General features: G+C 37.5%; 1 long non-coding RNA gene and 1 pseudogene across 2 annotated transcripts; one reads left to right on the forward strand and one right to left on the reverse strand.

The window, feature by feature from the left end:
* Positions 1-692: 692 nt before the first annotated feature.
* Positions 693-5,887, reverse strand: LOC137089835 (HMG domain-containing protein 3-like; annotated as a pseudogene).
* Positions 5,888-11,824: 5,937 nt separating this feature from the next.
* On the forward strand, positions 11,825-16,915 carry LOC137089611 (uncharacterized). Of its 2 annotated transcripts, XR_010907726.1 has the most exons (6): positions 11,825-12,455; positions 12,558-12,618; positions 12,727-12,786; positions 12,880-13,017; positions 13,195-13,311; positions 16,393-16,915. It is a non-coding gene; the product is annotated as an uncharacterized lncRNA (long non-coding RNA). The 2 variants fall into 2 exon arrangements; XR_010907725.1 differs by having other exon boundaries at positions 11,828-12,618.
* The last annotated feature ends 270 nt before the right edge of the window (positions 16,916-17,185 follow it).

Here is a 17,185-nt window from a genome sequence, read left to right on the forward strand (position 1 = left end):
AAACAATAATAAAAGTAAGAGTAATAAAAACAGAAACTAAAAGGAGGATCTAATTTAAAATATTAGATGGTTCCACCAGCCTCATAAAAACAATCACTTCCGCTGTATCCCTCAAAGTCATCTGAGGAGTAAAACCCCTGTAGCACGCCTCTTTGTCCTCTCCCTCTGTAGCCTGCTCCATGATCTTTGTACAGAGCATCACACTGGAGGCATCTAGATACTGTGTAGGGAACTCTGTACAGGGTTCTTAAGTTCTCACTAAATGCCTTCCAGTTCACCACACCTGATAAATGTATTTAAAAAAAAAAAGACCACCACATTTACAAGGCAAAAATGCAATAATGTATTGACAAATATACAATAAATGTGAAAGAAATAGACAGCTGTCATGAACCCAACAATGACATCATGAAAGATGGGAAGCATAAAAAAAAAAACACTAATAAAACCTACTGTCCAACCACCGAAAGTGAGCCTCTCGGCGGAAACTTTCCATGCACACAATGCTGTTAAAGCACTTGCATGTGAGGGCTAGGGTGCGGATTGCATCATCGCCATCCTGAACAACCTCCAGCAAGATTGTTCGGAGAACTAGCAGGGGAAGCTGTAGATATAAAAAAAGCTTGTTGTGATAATAATTCTCTTGCACTTTGAAGGTTGAGTAAAATGGCATATACATGCCTGTTGTATGTTCAGGGGTGTGTCACTGGTTGCAACTACAGAGAAGAGACAATATAGAAGATCAGCAAGTCAAAAAGCAACATTTATTATCAGTAATAGAGCTCCTCGGACAAAGGAAACAATACCAGTCTCTTGTCTCTTGTCAGCACTGATTTGCATCCTTTTCCTTTGCATAAGTGACCTAAATTAATTAATGGCATGAAAATACATTAATAATACAGTATATCAGGACTGACTGGATGCAGGTAAGAAATTCAAAATAACACACATTTTTTACATTTTGGCATCCTTGTATCAATTTGCACAAACTAATACCAGGAAAAAATGTATACCTTGGTGGGTACATCTCCAGCAAAAGGACAGACCACCATCTCCTTATACTTGACATGTCAGTCTATAGTTTGGAAAAGCACAAGTTTATCAAAAAATCTTAAACCTACAGACTTTATTTTATGCCAGTTGGCAAACTCACCTCTGAGAAGTCAAAAGTTCCCCCCAAGATGATATAGAGAGCATACTGTAACATGAATGAAGTATTAATTACTGACATGTTGGATAAATTCTAAAATGAGAGCCACAGAACTACTAGCAATTGAACCTACCATTAGCGTGAAGACTCCACAGCTACAAGACATCTCTTGCTGAGGAACATCCTACACATAGGTATACATGTTTATACATGATAATGTTTGTAATAAGAGTTTGCCACACAACAATCTGAAATTATTTATTCAAAAACGTTCACTGAAGACAGTAAAAGGTAAAAACATTGCATTTATTGCAAAATACAACATACATCAAGGTCCTCAGAGGAGAATTCTGTCCATGGCCCAGGACAAAGATTTTGAGCAATGTCTCTGTCAATATTGAAAGAAAAATAGCAAACAGCCAAACAGTAAATATGGTTTTAAATAACTACACCAATAAAACTATATTTCATGGGCAAGGAAACTTAAAACTGGAAAATAATAAAAGGCGGGGTTTAACTGGAACTGTCCCACCTTAACTTTTTCCATGGCTTTCTTCTCATTGCAAAAATGCACAAAATTTGGATCAATAAATTTAGTTATTGCAAAAAAAAATGTGTGTTTCTCAATTGTTTAGGATGAGAACAAAGTCAATGGAAATAGAAAAAAAGAACTGTACAGGGGGGAAAAAGAGAATAACTGAACACAAAACCAGGATGAACCATAGAACATAACATTTTTAAACAATGCACTCTAAGCAAAACCTGTATATGGCAATGTAAGTGCCATCACCAAAACCTGGGCTTCTCAGAGAATTGAGAAAATACAATTCTCTCAATTTTGGCTTCATGATCTGAAAAATGCCACCATGTTTTAAATTGTTAGAAAATGCAAATATCAAGAAATAACATGCATAAATTAGCTGATTTCACTTTGTTCGACAGAGTTAAAGTTAAAGTATGTTAAAGTTATGTAACTTCTAAGCAGACTCACACAGAGCATCCAGTGTCCTGGCACAAAAGATGGAAAGACAACAGCATCCATGTTCCTAATGTCAGGCTACATGGATAATGAATAAATTAATATATTAGACAGAATAACTGATTTAATGTACACCACATTGAATTCCAGACTTGCTAAGAATTTAAGCCATACATACAGGTAAGCCGTCCATGTGATTTACACAAAAAGGTGGCAACCATGTCACGATGACATGGCTGTCAACAGGATAGATGTACACATTCTGAAAACAAAAGAAAAAATGTTAATTTGAGTATTTGATCAAAATGTTTATTACTATTATTATTATTTATTTCTGGTCTTAAGACTTTGTAGTTAAACCTGTGAGAGTGCAATCTGCTGCAGAACACAAAAGCAGGAATTCAACACCTGAGGAGGGGAGAGAATACTTTAAATGGAACCTTCAAAGTTATAATTTTTGATTCATGTTTATTATGCTAGTGTTTCTTACATTTTCTTCAACCTCACAATGTTCCGTTAGAGTTCTTAAGTCATTCTGTTTTATTACTGTTGATTCCACGCATGCCACTTCATCCTCAATATTACCCGAAAAAGCTTGAGCCATCTATCATGAGATAAGACATGTTCAGTTATTGAATGAAACTGGCTCTGTGACAAATTGCTTATGTTTCTCTATTGTAAGTTGCTGTCATACAAATTAAAATTAAAATAAATAAGTCAAAAAAAAAAAAAAATGTATATATATATATATATATATATATATATATATATATATATATATATATATATATATATATATATATATATATATATATATATATATACATATATATATATATGTAATCAAAATTGAGGACTGCAGTTGCAATTGTATTGCTATATTACCAGTTTACGCTGTGAATGAGTCAGTGGCTTGCCCCAGCAAGCTTTGGTGGGTTTTATCATGTGCAGTCTGGTAATTTCAGGAGCCCTGCTCTTTGTATCTAAAGACACAATAAATGCAAAAAGACTTGAAATGTGCATAGAATGCAATAAATAATATTCAAGGTAAAGCATGGATATAAATAATTTACCAACAACCAAACGTCCAAGCAAATCTTTTTGGAGGTTTCTAGTTAATTTTGACTGGCCCTTTTGGATTTTTGTCAGCATTGATTTGTTTTTTTCTTCATTTTGAATGTGCAAAATATTTCTGACAAGAAACATATGAGTGGTGGGCGACATCATATTCAGGAAATAGTTATTCTTCCGCATTCCTGAAAAAAGTTGTTCTGCAGCTTGTGTATGAACTCTTCCAGCCAGCTCTGGAACAAGCTGAATCTTTCTGAGTGAGTCTCGCACATCCTTAGAATTTGACTCGTGGAATTTGTCATATAGGGCATAGTGAGCCGAGGATCCAGTCACTGGATGGCAGTTGGCATCTTCATCCAACTTCTTGTCACTCAACCAAGGTAGGCTTACAGTAAGGGTTCCACTCTGTGCAGCCCTCAGATTGTGTTCTGTATCCTCTGCCAGCCGGCCTTCAAATGGAGTAAATGGCATTGCTTCTGGTCTCCGTAAGTTACCATGGGTGGCCAGACCTCTGGCAAAGTCATAAATACAGATGTTTGGCATGTGTTTCCACGAGAACAACATGTCAGAAAAGTCTCTAGGACTTTCAGCCCGAAGGAGACATTTCACACTGTAAACCACACCACAAGGGCATAAAATGACTGCCCATCCACCTGAAAAGAATAGTTTATTTAGGAAATCACAGTCAATAACTTTGAGAATGTGCATTTTAATTCCCAGAGCACAACAAGTACCTGACGCTCCCCAAATCTTCTGAAATATCTTGTCGTATGCAGTTCTGTTTTGCATCTCTCCTCTGAGTCTAGATAAAAGATCAGTCTTTGATCCTTGCCTACACCACAGGCCTTGCAGAGTTTTCGATTGTCTGCAACCTGTTGTTAGACCACAATTATGTTTGATACTACCATTACAATTATAATTTCCACTATTAATTGTATGTTAGTTCAATTTGAAGGTGACAACTACTTTAAGCCTATATGGTCATGATTGGTTTTACTTACAATTATCATTATTTTCAAATTGACCCTTTTCACATATGTGATCATGCCTATCCAGGTATCAATCAATCAATCAATCAACTTTATTTATATAGCGCTTTTACAATCACGATTGTGTCAAAGCAACTTCACAGTGTCATATTGCGACAAAATTAGATTTGGCTGTACAGTCGTACTGGAGAAAACAGTGATGTAATCAGCTTATTTTAATTTATCATATAGCGACAATGTTGGCAGATCAGTATTATAGTTTATAGAATTAAATAAGACCTAATTCATACATATTATTTTTATAATAAGTTGAATAACTTTAATCATATTTTTAGTGTCCCCAACTGAGCAAGCCAAGCCAAAGGCGACAGTGGCAAGGAACCAAAACTCCATCGGGGCATGATGGAGAAAAATAAACCTTGGGAGAAACCAGACTCAGTCGGGGTGCCAGTTCTCCTCTGGCCTATTAACACACCGTGTAAGATTATTATTCTGGCAACCTTACAGTTCGGAAATCATATTAGATCGGATTATTCAAAATTTTCAGGGTATCACGGAAGAGACAGATTTATTTAGGATGGGGCGTCGATTACACAAGAGTATGAATACATAAAGATCGGAATTATTGCGCCGAAGACGGGTTTTGAGCATGTCGTGCCAGTGAGGCAAATTCGGAGGAGACACCATTTGACACGGCTCAGCAGACACTCCAGGATGCGTTGGTCATGTCCAGGCAGGTCCACCATCCGATCCGGACAGGGCCCAGATCCGGGATAAACCTCGGGATAAACAGAGAGACTAACATTAGCGTAGATGTCACTCTTTTTATGATGTAACGAGTACATCAGGTGTTATGGGAAGTGTTCCCGGTTCCGGCTGACCTAGTTAATGCAGCCTAATCAACATTCTATGAACATTTACACTGCTATTACGACTTCTGCTTCTGTGAACACCAGAAATGTGAAATGGGTCCATTGCAAAATGTAAAAGACTACAGAAAAGGACAGTGAAGTGCAGAAAGGTGTAAAATACCTTTAGATTCATTAATTCATCACTGAGTCTTTCCTCCGTCATATCCATTTCAGTAATGAGGTCTTGTGCACTTGAGCTCTGCACCTTTTGCCATTCTGTGTTTAACAAAGTTGGTACCTTACGTGTGTATCTGCCGATCCAGGGGGCCCAGTGATCAAAATTGGGTTTTACGGTGTAAGGATTTGTATCTCCACCTAAGATCATACAAGAAACAATGTAGTGAAACAAACTCATGAAAAAAATTGACATTTTTGTTGTTTTATGAAAAACATCATCATAAACTCTTTTCACTGTACTTCAAAGAGTTGCAACAGATCTATTTTCCCTCATTACATCCAGCTGCACACATTGGATATGCAGATATGACGAAGAACTTAAGCATTCACAAGAGACAGAAGCAGTTTACATTTTTGTGTATTATTGTCATGTTAAATTAAAAACAACAAGTGATTTCAACAGACTTACTTTTCAACAAGCCAGCTGCAATCCTCTCCATTGAAAGGGTCTCCCAGAAGTCCTCTGAATTCACCTCCCCATTGTAGGTTTCACACGGTACACTTATGTCACTGACTGGATAAAAAAAGTACATTACACAGCTTGACTGCAAGCTAGAAAATGAAATAAATAAACTAAATTAATTTCAAAAATATTTTTTTTACCTGCCATGCTGAACGCTCCCTTTCTGTGTAAATCCATTACAACAACTGGAGGATGATGACCACATTTAAGACATGAAAAGTTGTATTCATGGTGGGTCAGTGCCTCAAAATGTAAATGCCATGAAGAAACTCTGACTCCTTTGGGTAAGGCACACGTGTTGTTTTTTGCAAAATAGAACGCACTCTTCCAACTGACACATGAGTCTTAGTGAGAATAATCAAAAGAACATGTATTAGTTTCAGCTGAGGAAGAACCTTAGAATAAGAATAATGGGTCTCATTCACCAAGCTTGCGTACTTGGAAATGTCCGTACAAACAATTAGGAACAAATTCATGTGTGCACAAAAGTATATTGAATTAGGTGGACATTTTCTTGAGAAGTTCTCCTGTGCGTATAAATATGAAAAACAATGAAGTTATTAATGAATGAGACCCATTGTCCTTTCCATTTCACAAATAACTCATGTAAGAAACAATACCTGAACAGAATTCCTTATAAAATGGCATAGGAAGATGGTCAGCAGCACTTTGTCACTAAAATTGTGAAGCCCATGCATCCAGTCCTGGTATCTGTAAAACATACCACAATTACTGCATTTCTTGCAGTATGTGGATATTCCTAAAGGGGAAAAAAAGACAATAATAAGACATGATGAGGTAAAACAATCACTTGCAATTTACTTTGTGTATGGAATACTTTAATTTAACACTACCCCAGTATTGTAACAATGCAAAATGACTGCAAACTGCCATAAACCATTGACTTAACAGATATTAAATATTCACGTATATTAAATATTGAAAATATATTCCTACCAGTCACTACACCAGTGAACATTGCCACTTTAGCATGTCTTGTGATGAGGACAGGAGCACTGAGACGAACAGGTCCAGGGCACAGAGAGCAGAACTCCTCCTCAGGAACAAGATGTTGAGGAATATCTTCCTTCTTTATTTCCTCCATAAAAACATCTGATAGTGTGTCAGGAAGCTTTTTCTTGTGGTATATATATTGTACCATCTGCTTCAGACCATCACTCTCTGGAGGATATTCCCAATTTTGACCACAAAGGTCGTCATGCTGTGGTGGTTCAATCTCTGCCTCTGCTTGTGACCGCGTTGTGAAAAGCTGTCGTTTCATTTGAAAGAGACACCATTTTGCAATGCTCTTATGTAAACATGATTTCCTACCTTTAATACAAGGGCAGTGCCAAGTGTTTCTCTTGGAATTGTAATTAACCAAGACTCTTCCCAGTCTGCTATAATATGAATTTTTTGGCTCATACACAGATATATAATACTTGTAGTCAGGGCCTCCAATGCTTACAAGGCTAGTAAATGTGGCACCTTTGCTTTTAGCCTGATCTTGTTGTTTAAGGCATTGTTTTTTTCTTGTGTCTCCAAAGCTGTATCGGTAAGAGTAGCAACAAAATATGGCAACAAAATATAAACGGCGCAGTATAAAATGCCGGACGTTGACCTGAGAGTATCATGAGATACATTGCTTAGGAAATGCAGCCTTTTAATACTGTGAACAAACCAGCATTTACAGAAATGCTCCACAACATCGATAAGCAATATGAATTTGCAAGGGAAAAGTACACATTTCTGAAAGATACATATTTTTCATTGAATAAATTAGTTTAATATTTAAAGGCTTTAAATGTATTAATGTGTTATTGAAAAATTTTCACAAGTGGAGACTGATGCATCTGTCAGAGAACAGATATTTGGGTTCACAACGGAATTAATTGTGTTAAACATCACCCTTGGACAATGCCCGCTATTGGTAATAATATTTGACAAATAGTTTGATTTTGCCTCCTTTACAACCCTTCGATAATCAGACAGATAGCTCCTTAATATTTCTAAAGATACATGTAATTTGTCTTTCTTCCATCTCCGCTGTCACAGGGTGTTTTGGTGTAGGTTTCATGTTTCATGTTTTAGGTTTTCATGTTCACTGTCATGTTGTCATGCACTTCCTGGTTTGGTCATGTGGTCTATTGTCATGTGATTCCATGCCCTCATGTGTTCCTGCCTTGTTCCTGTGTCTTGTTTTCATTGGTTTATGAGTTTATCATTGTTCATAGGTGTCCCTCGTTTTGTCATTAGCCCTTGTGTATTTAAGCCCTCATGTTTGCCTTACCCTGCGTCCCAATTCGCATACTATCCATCCTAAATAGTATTTGAAAATAGAATTAGTATGTCCCAAATCATAGTATGTTGAAAAGAGTATTCCAAGGGTACCCGGATGGTTTACTATTTCCGGTCCGAATTCGAAGTATGAATCGATGGGCACTCAAACGGCTGATATTGCCCACAACCCACTGCGAGGTCATATGGGGATTCGATTAGAACTACAAACGCGGACAAAAAGCGTTAAAAACTACAAACATGGCGCATAAGGGGCACATCGAGGCCACGCCACCGGGGCCCCTTGAACTGCCTCTACCGCCATGGCCCCTTGAACTGCCTCCACGCCATGGCCCCTTGAACTGCCTGAACCGCCATGGCCCCTTGAACTGCCTCTACCGCCAACTGTCTCCGTCCACGCCCGGGGGTCCGGGTCCGTCCACGCCCAGGGGTCCGGGTCCGTCCACGCCCGGGGATCCGGGTCTGCCCTCGCCTCACGGTCCGGGTCCGTCCACGCCTGGGGGTCCGGGTCCGCCTACGCCTGGGGGTCCGGGTCCGCCTACGCCTCACGGTCCACCCATGCTCCCAGGCCCGTCTCAACTACGCCAGGGTCCAAGTCCGGTGCCTTGGCACGGGCCTGGCCCACCATGCCTCCCCCAAGTCCGCCCCCCAAGACTTTGATTGTTTTGTTTATGTATGGCCGTCAGGGGCTGCCCATAGAGGGGGGATCTGTCACAGGGTGTTTTGGTGTAGGTTTCATGTTTCAGGTTTTAGGTTTTCATGTTCACTGTCATGTTGTCATGCACTTCCTGGTTTGGTCATGTGGTCTATTGTCATGTGATTCCATGCCCTCATGTGTTCCTGCCTCTTGTGTCTTGTTTTCATTGGTTTATGAGTTTATCAGTGTTCACAGGTGTCCCTCGTTTTGTCATTAGCCCTTGTGTATTTAAGCCCTCATGTTTGCCATAGTCTTTGTCAGTTATTGATATTGTAACCCGCTGTTGGTGAGTGTTTCGTATAGTCAAATAAAGTTTTATGTTGTTTTGCCAAGTCTTTTGTTTATGTTTGGATTTATGTTAAATAAACTGCACTTGGGTTCATCAACCTCGCCTAATGATGGCCAAATGAGGCTTCCTGAACCACTGAGGCTTTCCAGCCCATTGGTTCACCAAAAGGTTCATTTACCTGAAGCCTCATGAAACAGTGTGCTCCCTAGTGACACCTGCTGTGCAAAGCAATGCATCGCACACAAATCTATTCATCCTGAGCAACCAAATTTTCATAGTGTGGGCTATTTCTATTGCCTGTGTATTAATAAAGTATTTTACTCTGCTTGTATTAACCTATGCACACACAACTCACACAGACACACAACTTTGTGTTCAACTATTAAGTAGTTCTTTGGGTTAGTGATGACAGTGAATGCCCAGAATGATTGTAAATAAATTATAGTGAGTGCAATGCTGATTATGAGTGCAATAGTGCAGTGCTTATGGGACTGGAATTGTGGAACTGCAACAGGGATGGGAAAAGCTTTCCCTAAATACAGTCTAGTCTTATAATAATAATATTATTAATAATAAGACTACTACTAATATATATATATATATACACACACACACACACACACACACACACACACACACATATATATATATATATATATATATATATATTACGTAGTATAGGTATTACAAATAGATATAGAGGCTAATTTACTCTAATAATCTACTAAAGTAAGTATAATGTAATATAATATATAATACAAGCTATGATATATAATGATATCGCTACTACATACAACCAACACCTCAACACATATGCAAATGCCTACTGCAAACCCCACAAGAGGCGCGAGGTTTCGAACCACTTTTATCCAAAAGCGATACTCCGAATGAAGCAATGACGTATTCAACAGAAAACGAGGCCTCGTTTGTCATCGTCACGTGATTTTCACGGAAACGATACAAGCCTCGAATCGGGGCTTCATCTGGAACGCCCCTTTTTGCTCGACACAAGCTCCGGAGCCTCGCTTCAGATGTCCCATCACTAACCTCGCATCCAGTGGATCACCTGTTACATCCGCGCTGCGCTAAGTGTGCGAGTGGCATCATTTATCCAGGGATCTGCTCTTATCTTAGGATATCTGTGTTTGTAAAGGGCAATAATGTTCAGAATTTCAGAACAAGTTTAATTTAAAGATGAAAGCATACTATTGGACCATGTAAAAAAAAACAGAGTCACTAAGGGCATAAAGTTTAGAGTCCATTAAAGCAGATGGATGGATAGATGGATGGGAGGGTTGTTTGGATGGATGGATGGATAGATGGATATATAGACAGACAGACAAGCAGACAGACTGTGTGCCACATCAGCAAATGTTAAGTGCTAAATGTTTAAAAAAATAGAGTCACTAAGGCCATAAAGCTTGGAGTTCATAAAAGCGGATGGATGGATGGATGGGAGGGTTGTTTGGATGGATAGATATATAGACAGACAGACAAGCAGACAGAATGTGTGCCACATCAGCAAATGTTAAGTGCTTTATGTGCTTAGGTAGGCAGGCTACATAAAGTAATTTCACTGATCCTCTTGTCATGTTGTAAACGTGTATGCCAGATTTTATGAACTTTCCCAGTTACTTTTTCCATTACATAGGCACATCCGATTAGCACAGTCTACCCAGGAATGAAGACAATAAGATTGAATGCGCTCATACGTCAAAATGAGCTTTGGCGTGCATATGGTAGGCAGTTTTTTGTGTGCATATGATATGCACTATATGGCGTATTAAGGGGGGTAGCATTGCTGATACAATGTTATATCAGATGTAAAATATGTACAATAACAATTGCAGAAAAATTTGCATTAAGATGTCCGGAAATCAATTAAATAGTTAATTTATTGATATAGATCTCGTTTAATTATTGCATCTAAACACAATATAGCGTTGTGCCAAGATTTTTCATGTGAATAAAGGCATAGATTTGCACACTTTGCTTATAATCCCTGGTCTAGTCTGTTAAACTTGTCAGAAGTTCTCGTTTCTAATCTGCCCTCGTAGCCTATTTTTTCTCTCATCAAAACCGAATACCAATAGCAGGGGCGTCGGACTCGGGGGGTAAAGGGTACCGAGTACCCAGGGCCCGAGGCAGGGGTGGGGGCCCTTAGAAGTCAGTTTTCTACATATACATGCACTAACATTTGTATAGAATTTATGTACAAATGGCTTATTTTGTTTACATTCTATGTGTTTTTTATGATAAAAATGCAATACCCCACCCATTGCTATCACTATGGCATTTGGTACGGGGGCCCAGCAAGATGGTTTGTACCCAGGGCCCAAAATTTGGTGCTATGCTGCTGACCATTAGCCTGACGTGGTCATACTCAATTCTAGTCAGAATATGAGTCTGAAACTGCTCCATTGGGCTGTGATTATGGGGCGTGTTTCAACCGAACCAGGAAAGACATCAATTGGATAGACCTACAACCAATCAGAGCAGCGAAGTGACGCATTGTCAACCCTGTCTGCACACGAGCTGAAATCAAGCTGGAATACACAATCTTTGCCGGTGTTGTAAAAATAATAATAATAATAATGATACACAGAGTACTTACCCAACATGATTATCATTTCTGAGAGAAATTGTGATGGTGAATGCAGATACAAACAAGCTCTCCGTTTAGGATTTGAACAAATATAATCCAAGCCCCTTTGATGACGTGCATACTGTTGATCATCTGTCCGTCATCGTCTAAAGCCCGCCCTGATGATTTCATTGTTCCGAACACACTGTAAAAAATTTTTTTGCGATTTTGTTATTTCAACAAATTTTTTTCAGTAGAGATAACTAGATTGTCCAGACAACAAGGCATTTTAAGTTTTCTTGTCCTCAACTAGACTGAAAGTTAAGTGAACAAGTATAATTGTTGTTTTAACTCAAAAACATATGTTGAAATAACTACACTAGATTTTCTGTTGAATGAACAAGTATAATTGTTGTTTTAACTTAAAAACATAAGTTGAACTGTTCTGGATTTTACTCCAATTATACTTTAGTCTATTTATTTAACTACAGTAAACTAAACTTAATCTACTATGTGCAGCTGATTTATATACAACACTCTAATTATATAGATATGAGCACATTTATTTAACTTACCGTATTTAATACGTACCATTCCACACCATATAAACCAAGTCTTAATTCAAGGAGTCAATGAGTAAAGAGTTTTTGTATTAACACGGCTAGTGAAAACAGCGCCATCTGGCGGAGAGGATAATTATGTACATCCAGGAAATGCACGTGCTGTATGCGCGCGCCCCCGTATCCCCTCCCCCACCGACTGACAGACCAGACGCCATTTCCCTTCAATCGCAATGCTGAGCAAATGAGTAGTGTTTACACCGGCATAGTGTTTTATCTCATTAACAGTATGAAGTTTATAACATTATATTGTGTTAGGATGGTATGTGTGTGTGTGTGTGTCCGTGCGCACCTAAACTTAGAGATATCTTCTTTGACTCGCGGTGCAGAGCGGAGGATAGAAACAGGCGACTGAGGCGAGAGAACTTTTTCACAGGGAAATATTATAAAGTAAGTGTTTTATCTCATTTACCATTTGTTTTTCATAATTTATTTATTTATACCAATATGTAACTTATATGCTGTGCGCGTTTAAACGAGCCAAAAAATTTCTCTCAGGGGACATGACTCACCGTGCAGTGCAGACATGGAGTTTACTTTTAACCAAGATAACACAAAGTAAGTTACGTGTTTAACCTCATCTACAAAGTGTATTTATGACATTATATTGTTTTATAATTATATTTGTGTGTGTGTGTGTTGTGCTCCCAGAGCCGTTGAAATACAGAGTTCCTAACGTTACACGCTTTTACCTCGCGGGGTTCATGGAGCTCTCAACAACTCGCGCCGTCTATTTGTTCGAGTGGTTGGAGGTGGACAGCAGTTTCACTATATTTGCTGCAATTTCTGGTAAATATTAACTTTATGAATTTAAATAATATCAAATTGTGAAATTTGAAGTATTCAGCCCTAATTAAATCACATTGAGTCATTGTACAGTGTAAACATTGCAACATGTTGTCAATAAGCCTATAAAATGTTTTTTTTTTTTTTTATGTTTTTTTTTATCTATTGCTCCTTGACAAGAAACTGAACTGGTTTACGGATCGGATGAAACTACATCTCGCTTCACTGCATGGTCTCTCTCTCAGATCGCCATCAGATACAGATAAGTTTCATGAAACTCCTTGAAAATTATTAAATGTGAGTTTGAATCGATACAGGTAAAATAAATAACTATTAAAGGGTAAGTTCACCCAAAAGGAAAATTACCTCATGATTTACTCACCCTCAAGCCATACTAGGTGTATTCCAGACGAATACAATCGGAGTTATATTTAAAAAAAATCTAAAGCATTATAAATGGCAGTGAATGGCAGTCCAAATTTTTAAGCCCAGAAAAAAGTGCATCCATCCATTGTAAAAGTAATCCACATGGCTCCAGGGGGGTTAATAAAGACATTCTGATGTGAATCGATGGGTTTGTAATGTAAAAAGTTATAATGTAAAATATGTAGCTTCTGGCGGGACGGCCTTCCGTATTAAAGTTACGGAAAAAGTGTAACTGGCACGGCGATGTCGTCGGATGTAGAGGGGAAGAAAAACGCAACTGGCGCAGCGACGGCATCGGACATGGTGTAAAAGAAACGTAATTGCCGCGACGATGACGTCGGACGTGGCGTAAACCTTTTGAACTTCGAGAGGCATTACACTTATTTCGTAAGTTGAAGGCGGTCCGCCAGAAGCCTTTATTAACCCCCCGGAGCCTTCTGGATTATTTTTATAATGGATACAGGGCTTGACATTAAGCATGTTCATGTGCTTGTCCGGAAAAAAGTTTGATATTTTGTGTGTGTGTGTGTGTGTGTGTTTTAATTATACTTTATTCTGAAGCAATATGCTGACCAGTATTCAATCAGCTTTGACATATTTAAATCTGCATATTTGTGAATTTTTTAATTATTATTTTTTACTTTATATAAAGGGCATTTCCCCTCTAATCTTATTAAATATAGGCTATGCTTCAGGTTTCATTTTATATTGTAAAATTTGATCTATACATTCATTTAAAATAAGACACTATAAGGGCTGTTACCAATCACATTAAATAATTTACACTGAAAAATTTAATTTGCATTAAATAATGTTTTGAAATTTGTATTTTTGGATAGACCAATAATGTTTAAACATCAAACCAAACCTCCAGTAGGTGGCAGCAGGTGGCCGTTTTAATGAGTGAGTCATTGAGTCGTTCATTCAAACGATTCATTCAAACGCTGAATCGTTCAGTAACTCACATCTCACAAATGCCATGTTGCTGTGACTTGTTGTGGTTCTGCTGTGAATGATTTTCACTGCTGAAATAGAACAAAACATTAAATATTGCTTCTTAAATGTAAGTGACTTTAAGGGAATGTTAATTTAAGTGAATGTTAATTAATTGTTTTGCTATGAACTGTCATATGAAGTCAGTGTCATTTTCAGTCGTGGTGGTATTCAGGAAAACAGGTCAAGTGTTGTAATGTCTCCTCTAGAGGCTGCACAAGTGTCAACAGCGCGACCTTGTTATCGTCAGTTCATTATATATTATTATCCACTATCAATCGCCACTTACACTAAATTAATGCAATCATTCTTGCATTTTGGTGATTCGCTAGCTATTTTTTGTTTTAATCAGGTCCTTCGGGCAAGTAAAATTCTTTTTCACTTGTCCCTTCGAAAAATCCACAAGCGTTAATGTCGAGCCCTGGGATAGATGCACTTTTTTTCTGGGCTTCAAAATTTGGGCAGCCATTCACTGCCATTTATAATTTTTGGATTAGCCAGAACTTTTTTTTAATATAACTGATTCAGGGCTCGACATTAACGCTTGTCTGGGACAAGTGAAAGAGAATTTTACTTGCCCGATGGACAAGGGCCTGATTAAAACAAAAAATAAACTAACGTTAGCGAATCACCAAAATGCAAGAATGATTGTGCATTAATTTAGTGTAAGTGGCGATCAATAGTGGATAATAATATATGATGAAATGACGATAACAAGTTTGCGCTGTTGACACTCGTGCAGCCTCTCGAGGAGAAATTACAACACTAGAGCCATTTAAGCTGTTTCCTGAATACAATCACGACAGAAAGTGACTGATTTCATGACGGTTCCATAAACATTACATTAACATTCACTTAGTCACTTACATTTTAGATGCAATATTGAGTGTGTTTGTTCTATTTCAGCAGCGAAAATCGTTCACAGCAGAACCGTAACGCGTCTCACAGCAACTGAACGATTCAGTGTTTGAATGAATCGTTTGAATGAACGACTCAATGGCTCACTCATTAAGACGGCCACCTGCTGCCACCTACTGGAGGTTTAGTTTCATGTTTAAACATACTTTCTAACATTTGTATTTGTCTATTCAAAACTACAAATCTCAAAACATTATTTAATGTAGTTGTGATTTTTCAGTGTAAATTATTTTATTTGATTGGTAACAGCCCTTATATTGTCTTATTTTAATTTAATGTATTGATCAAATTTAACAATATAGAATGAAACCTGAAGCAGAGCCTTTATTTAATAAGATTAGGGGGAAAATCCCCTTTATAAAAGGTAAAATATCCTACATTTCAAATGATTCAATATTTTTTTTTTAAATCACAAATATGCAGATTTAAATATGTCAAAGCTGATTGAACACTGGGGAGAATATTGCTTCAGAATAAATTATATTTACAACGCACACACACACGGAAAAACAAAAAAATATCGAACTTTTTTCCGGACAAGCACATTTTTTATTTGGCCAAGTGAATGAACGATTTGAAACAAGAATGTAATACACCTAGGATGGCTTGAGGGTGAGTAAATCATGGGCTAATTCTCACTTTTGGGTGAACTAACCCTTTAATATGACAGTGGTTTTAAATGTTGTTTTTGTTGCTTTTTTGCATTTGAATATTGCACTTTACTAGTAGATACAGCATGAAATAAACATGTATGAACATCAGAGAATATGTTTAAAGATACAGTACAATGTATGAAATCTGTATTGTCTCATGTAATCGCAGTGTTTCAACTGCGCAAACGTTAATAAACGTCAATAAATAGCTTTTAAGCAATGTCATGTCACATTTACCTCAGAAAAAATATTCTGTCAGCTAAAAAAAGTATATTTACTATATTGCATAGTTATTGTATTGCTGTTCTTTAGTATTTAATGTATGTTTGAATAAATATTTTATGACAGCACCACTTAAAATTTGTATCTGTGTCTCATTTTTTTCCAGCCAGATGATGATGAGAGAGACATTGTTCATGGGGTTAATGTAGGGCATCTTGACCATGAGTGAGGACATCAGACATGATAGTGCCTTCCCAGATGATGTTGTGGATGTGGATGTCATACTAGACGGAGATTGTGGTCATGGATCTAGAAGATGCCCTAAATGCCTTTGCCACACTGTTTGGGCTCGAGCTATGAGGTTATCCAACTTTTTATTTTATTTTTATTTTTAATCTAGGTTTAATGGTTGGGGAGAGCTGCAAAGCTGAAAAAAATGCAGTGAGGTAACACTGGTGCATATGTGCTGTTTATGCTCATTGATAAATGTACTGAAGCTTGAGAGCTTACACATTGTTAATTAAAATGAACTTAAATTAAGTTTAAATTAAAATGGTATAAAGCCAAATCAGAGGTGTTTAACAGTCTGTGCCGTTTCTTTTTGCAATTTTCTGAAGAAAGGACATTTCAGACCTTTTGTGTGGTTGTTTTTGGTGTTTGTTTTTGCAATAAATATAAATGTGTACTGATATGTGTTGCTGTGATTTTAATTTGCTATAGGTTTTATTCTAAATCAAATGTAATTTACAAATCAATATAGTAATGCAATTAATACTTATTAAAGCAGCTTTGCAACCAACTAAAGTGAAGTTATGATGACTAGAACATTTAAGTTCAGAAAACTGAAGTGAAGTTATGATGACTAGAACATTTAAGTTCAGAAAACTAAAGTGAAGTTATGATGACTAGAACATTTAAGTTCAGAAAACTAAAGGGGAAGTTTTTATTACTAAATGGAA

This window comes from Pseudorasbora parva, chromosome 9 (genome assembly GCF_024679245.1).
Source record: "Pseudorasbora parva isolate DD20220531a chromosome 9, ASM2467924v1, whole genome shotgun sequence".
Classification (NCBI taxonomy): Eukaryota; Metazoa; Chordata; class Actinopteri; order Cypriniformes; family Gobionidae; genus Pseudorasbora; species Pseudorasbora parva.